General features: G+C 33.9%; 1 long non-coding RNA gene across 1 annotated transcript; it reads left to right on the plus strand.

Moving 5' to 3' along the window:
- Window positions 1-3,327: 3,327 nt before the first annotated feature.
- On the plus strand, window positions 3,328-6,551 carry LOC132727290 (uncharacterized). The gene is made up of 3 exons (XR_009625329.1): window positions 3,328-3,465; window positions 3,976-4,038; window positions 4,560-6,551. It is a non-coding gene; the product is annotated as an uncharacterized LOC132727290 (long non-coding RNA).
- The last annotated feature ends 486 nt before the right edge of the window (window positions 6,552-7,037 follow it).

The following is a 7,037-nucleotide window of genomic DNA, read 5'->3' on the forward strand; positions in this document are numbered from 1 at the left end:
ATAGCAAGGGGTAATAGCAAAGGCTATCTATAGGGACAGGTTTCTGCCTCTATGTTGTTAAGTTTATATGGTGCTGATGAAGAAGTGCACAGGGCATTTCTATCAGAGGAAAATATTAGCATTTTAGGGGGTTAGGGGTGGGGGTATAGAAAGGCATATATATATATCTGGAAATGGGTTAAATCATAACTGCCATTTTTTTCAAATACACATGACTGTATGTCTGACTGTGCCCTGATGGCTGACAAATGACATAGAACTGGCTTGACTTAAATTCCATTACACTATAATATAAAGCATATATGCTGAGTTGATACAAAAAAAGACATGAAGTTGGAATATATATCAAGCTTATGTGGAAACCATAGGAACTCTGGAACAGGACCGCATATTGCGGCGCATAAATCCGAATCCGTACCAGGCTTTACATATTGTTTGTCCGACCTTTGAATATCTTTTCATATTATGCGAGCGGGATATATTATGCGAGAATAAAATGGTGGATTCCTAACTTGACCTGCGTGGGTCAGGTTAGAGCGCTAGCATTTCACAATAGTTGTCAATAGTTGTCAAAGTGAACTCTGGAAACGTTAAAGAACATGTCAAATGAATGACTTAGGCTTGTTTCAATCATACAATATCCACAATATCTGTTATTGTAACTTCAATGGTTTGTTCAAGTCAACTGACTTGTTTAAAAACTATTTGGTGATTCTATTGGCGTCTAAATTTTGTTCATTATATATAGATATATTTACGCTTCAAACCCAAAATATATAGAATTTAAACAGAAATTCAAGCTGAAACTTCCAGAAATGTCATTTTAGCGTGATTTGAGTACATAAGATCATTTTAATCATTGTTGTCATTATTTTGCCTGAATATCCCTTTAAATATTCCTTTTTTTTTCAGTTCTAAAGGCAAAATCAGTTGGACCATATTACTCAAGTGTCTGTTTTCTCCATGTTAACAAATCAAAACACATATACGCCCATTATTATGCCGCCTATACATGTCAACAGACTCAACACGTGTAAACTATAAACCGTGAACATTATATCTGGACTTATAATACCTGATAGTTGACAAAAATAACGGGAACAAAATTCTGAAAAAATAGTAATCAATTGTAGCCAAAGGGGAAAAATGATATCGATATATCATCAATATTCATCATCCGATACGATATCCATACACACTTTCACATATCGATACAAACTGAAAAAATTAATATTTCTGTAAGTTTAACTATACCTGCATATTTTGGCTCATAAGAGAAGTCACTTTTTCTAGTTTTTGTGTCGCCTTGAAAAGGTGACATATAGGGGTTACTTTTGTCGGCGGCGTCTGTGTCGTTGTCGGCGTCGGCGTCCCCTAAAGCTTGTCCGGAGCATAACTCAGTCACTATAAGTCTGATTGACTTCAAACTTGGTATGCATGCTTCTTTCAATAACCCCAAGTGCACTGCACAAGGACTGGTACTCTGCAGTTCTTATTTTTTGAGTTATTGCCCTTTGTTAATTTTCATACTTTATTTTTGACCGGGTCATTTCTCCTAATGTATAAAAGCCATGGACTTGAAACTTCATAGGATGATAGGTCTCATTAAGAAGAAGTGCAGTGCACAAGAACAGGTACTCTGCATTTCTTATTTTTTGAGTTATTGCCCTTTGTTTATTTTCATACTTTAATTTTGTCTGGGCCATTTCTCCTTAAGTATAAAAGCTATGGACTTGAAACTTCATAGGATGATAGATCTCATTAAGAAGAAGTGCAGTGCACAAGAATCGGTACTTTGCATTTCTTAATTTTTGAGTTATGGCCCTTTGTTAATTTTCATACTTAATTTTTGTCCAGGCCATTTCTCCGAAAGTATAAAAGTTATGGACTTGAAATTTCATAGGATGATAGATCTCATTAAGAAAAAGTGCAGTGCAAAAGAGCTGATACTCTGCATTTCTTATTTTTTGAGTTATTGCCCTTTGTTGATTTTCTTACTTTATTTTTGTCCTGGTCATTTCTCCTCAATTATGAAAGCTATGGACTTGAAACATCATACATGTAGAATGATAGATCTTATTGATAAGAAGTGCAGTGCACAGAAACTGCTGCTCTGCACTTAATATTTTTTAGTTATTGCCCTTTGTTATTTTTCATATTTCATTTTTGTACTGGCCATTTCTCCTAAACTACATTGTTCACAAGGCGACACATCCGACTCGCGGAGTTCTAGTCTTGGTTAACTTGAACTTTAAACTTCGTTTTCAAATGTCAGTGACATTTTAGAATAACAGAAAAAAAACTTTCTGCTAGTTTGTAGTATTTGAAATGTGTAATACAAGTATGCATAACAGTGATAACACCATGATCCCAATTTATAACACATATATAAAATTAATGTTTTTTATTGTATAAAAGTATATTGTCAAAGTCCATATATCGATGTATCGTGACGTCGATATTTGTCTCTCGATATATCGATACAAAATTTGCCATCAATGTTAGCCCTATTAAAAGTATATATTATGCATAATACTAATGTCACTCTGGATTAGAAAATTCCCCATGAATGCTTGGTGTATATTATGTTAATTTCTCAATTTGAGTGCATGCTATGCATTTTTCCCAATTTGTTTGGTACCAGGCATGATTAACAAAGTAGGGGGGAAAATGCTGACACTGGGACCAGTGACTTTTCATAACATTCAGTGACTGCTAAGTAGCAATCTATGACTTTACAAAGCAACCAATGACTGCCATAGCAACCATTTACTTTCCATAGCATCTAGTGATATTTCATACTAACTGGAGACTGCCATAGCAACCATGACTTTCCATGATGAAATTGACTTCCCTTAATAACCAGTAATTTCCATAATAACCCTTGAAATACATTTCTCAAGAACATGTACCTATTATTTCTACAAGCATCAACTTAATCCTTAGTAACCAGTGGTATCCATAGCAACTAGTGACTTATTTTCCAAAGCAACCTTTATCTTTCCATAGCAACTGTTGGCTTTCTTTTCTTTTCATATCAGTTACAGACTTTTCATAAGAACCAGTGACTTCCATAGCAAAATTTTATTTTCTATATAGCAACCAGTACCATTAACTTTCATAGCAACCTGCTGGTCAGCCGGAATGGTAGCCACTGCAGCCTTTAAAGAGCCAGGCTTTATTGTTTAGCTAACAAAATTGATAATGGAAGTTTTATAAATGAAAGCTAGACAAAGTCTATTTCAGAAATTTAGCAGGTTTAGCATTTATCTGTATTTATTTACTCTTATTATTTTCCTAAAATTTAAATACTATAACACAATTGAAATTTGAATTAGTTTGTAATGGTACAACAGTTAAAAAATAGTTGCTTAAAATTTTAGGGTCCAAGCCTGTAAACTGAGCCAAGCAAAATAGATGTGATGGAGGAGACAAGTGATAACAAACTAATCAAAAGAAGAAAATGTAAGTGAATTGACTTATCAAGTACAAAGTTGTTGTAGTGTTTAAGGGATTTTAGGGTTTTAACTTCTGCATGAATGATAGGATTTCAAAATGAATTGGTTAATGCAGCCACCATTAGTAGATGATGTTTTGCGTGCTGTACTTATGTCCCTCGGTCAAAGTCATAGCAGTGATGCATTATGTCAGGCATGAGCAGGTACCTGAGTAGATAAACCAACATTCTGTAAGCTTGTTTGATTTATGTAGTTTCCTCACATGAAAGTACACATAGTCATCAGTGGTATTCAAACTCAGAGCAGTGAGTTGCAAGTGATTTGAAGTCAACTTATCTAAGCCAAGCACACCCCATTGTCTGCTTATCTGAACTCTGTTCTTTGAATTGAATATTATGTACATCAAATATCTGATATTGGTTGAGACAGTATTTTTCCAGTTACTACAGCATTCCTTTGGACCACATTAAATATGCATTTGTTAATTGTTATAATGTAAATATTAACCACATTTCAGGTCATATCTTGGATAAAAATGGTTACCTTCAACAACTAGATATACTGGTCACAGTTAAATTAAGTAAGTACTTGTACAATATCTACAAAATGTGCTAAAATGATACTTTAGACAGTACTTTACCAAATACAATTCTCTTTGCCTGTTTTGTTCATCAACCATGTGAAACTCTATAGTCATCACAGTCCTCTTGTCTTGAGGAAATTTAAGATCAATTACTCTTTTATATATCACCTCTAAAGAGAGCATATATTTTGTTAAGTAAAAATAGCTTGGCCCTATAAAGAAATTTGTCAGTGATTCCTGTCCTTAACCTCTCACTTACACAAAAAATAATGATGCAATAAAAGATTTTTATATGGACTATAATTAATATGCAATTGTAGATATAAATAATTATTAATCTTAAGTTTAGTTAGAAAATTTGTTTGAATAATTTGGCCTCTAAATAAATGTCTGTCTTTTGAAGGCAATGCATATCTTATTCAGAATTTAAATTTATTTAAGAATTATCATATGAAGTACTTTATTTATCAAATTTTGAAATATAAAAAAAGTAAAATAGTTTTTTTGTTTATTTTCAGATATTGTTGTCAAGAAGATTTTCCCTATTCATCGTAGAGGAGCAATGGAACATGTGCTTAAACTTTGCATAAGTTTTGTTGAAACTTTCATTTGATATACTGAAGATGGTTGTTGAATATTGTTTGGTAACAATATCTATATGGCTATATGGCTGTAAAGAGAGATGTTGAAAGGTGCAATTTTAGTGCAAAAATGTGCATGTTTAACAACATGTTGAATGAACAAACATTATAATGCAGTAAAACACTAGGAATCATTATGTTTTCAAAACTTTATAACAACTTAGTAAATGTGTCGGAATGTCCATATCTCCATCCACCAAGAGGAGGTATCTACATGTTACTGAAACTTAATACATTATAGATGGATAAATCTCATTGGGGAGAAATGATGTGTTGAATTTTAATATGCCCGAAACAATTTCGGGCATATTATGTTATACCCCCTGGCATCTGTTCCTCCGTACGAACCCAGAGGTACTTGTGTGACTGGGTATCAGTATATAAATAACACATGGATTTGTTAGTAACAGTAAAAATATCATCCCGAAGAAAATACTGTTACCCAAGGATGATTGTCCATATTATTATTAGGTAGAAGACACCTATTGATTTTGAGGTCACGAGATCAAAGGTCAAGAACTGAAAACAGTTTCCGGAGCATAACTTAAGTTCCATTTGGCACACAGTGTTCAAACTTCATAGTATGATTGTCCATATTGGGTAGAAGATCCCTATTGATTTTGGGGTCACAAGGTCAAGGTCATTATTGCCTTAAAACTGAAAACAGTTTCCGGAGCATAACTTGAGTTCCATTTGGCCCACAGTGTTCAAACTTCATAGGATGATTGTCTATATTGGGTAGAAAATCCCTATTGATTTTGGGGTCACAAGGTCAAAGGTCAAGGTCATTATTACTTTAGAACTGAAAAAAGTTTCCGGAACATAACTTAAGTTTCATTTGGCCCACAATATAAAAACTTCATAGGATGATTGTCCATATTGGGTAGAAGACCCCTATTGATTTTGGGCTCACAAGGTCAGAGGTCAAGATCATTATTACTTTAAAACTGAAAACAGTTTTCGGAACATGACTTAAGTTCCATTTGGCCCACAGTATTCAAACTTTATAGAATGATTGGCCATATTGGGTAGAACACCACTATTGATTTTGGGATCACAAGGTCAGAGGTCAAGGTCACTATTACTTTAAAAGTGAAAACAGTTTCCGGAGAATAACTTAAGTTCCATTTGGCCCACATTTGGCCTAGCGGTGCTCTTGTTAGTTTTCAGCTCAATTTTTTTTAAGAATAAAAGAGTGTGAGCTATTGCTATGTACAGTCATGCCTTACTTTCTTGTTGTCATCCTAAAACTTTAACATTGGCAATTATTTCATTACAAAATGGATTCAATTTTCTTCACAACAACCCTTTTGACAAGACCTTCAAGTAGACCAGACTGAACTTGACCTTGAGTCTTAAAATATCTTGACGTTCCAAGTCACGGTGTCAAATGTTTAAACTATCAATTTTGCTTGATATTTCCTTATTTGGCTGTAACTTTGTTATTCTTTTTAGCTCACCTGAGCTTGCGTTTGAACATGGGTCATCTCAGATGAAAAACTAGGTCACAGGAGCTAAAAATAGAAAAATCTTGTTAACACTCTAATAGCTACTGTTTTCATCCAAATATCCTGGACTGAAAGTTTGTTTTGATGATTTTTATGTCAAATTTGAATATGGTCAAAAACTAGGTCACACTGCTCAAATATGGAAAATCCTTGTTAACACTCTAGTGGTCACATGTTTGACTCACCTGTCATGAAACTTGGTCAGGATGCTTGTCTAGGTAATTGCTCGGATGAGTTCGAACATGTGTCATCTCAGATGAAATACTAGGTCACAGGAGTTTAATATAATATGGGTTTGATGGGTCAGGTGAGCGATCTAGGGTCATTTTGGCCCTCTTGTTGGCTGTAACTTTGTAAGTAATCAATGGAGTATTTCAAACTTAGACAAAACAACCATTTGGACAAGACATGCTGAAAGGTTGAACAGACCTTGACCTTGAGCTTTAAATCACATTGACTGTCAAGTTCAAATTATTGAATTTTGGTTAAGTTGTCATGAGGGAACGGTTCCCTCTTGCCAGTAACATGGCTCTAAATTTCTATATTACTGCATTTTATTCTATCAAATTGTTATACATGTATCTGTTTTGTTAAGGGGAACGGTTCCACTTTAGAAAGTTTGTTATAGATAAGTTTTGAAATTTATTTTTTATTTTGAGGAGGGAATGGTTCCCTCTTACTAGTAACCTGGCTCTAAATTTCTAAATTATTGCATTTTATTCTATAAAATTGTTATATCTATTTTGTTAAGGGGGAACAGTTCCACTTTAGAAAATTGTTAAGTGATAAGTTTTGAAATTTATTTTTTATTTTGATGAGGGAACGGTTCCCTCTGACTGGTAACCTG

This window comes from Ruditapes philippinarum, unplaced genomic scaffold (assembly GCF_026571515.1).
Source record: "Ruditapes philippinarum isolate M1 unplaced genomic scaffold, ASM2657151v2 ctg9717_1_1_1_1, whole genome shotgun sequence".
Taxonomy (NCBI): domain Eukaryota; kingdom Metazoa; phylum Mollusca; class Bivalvia; order Venerida; family Veneridae; genus Ruditapes; species Ruditapes philippinarum.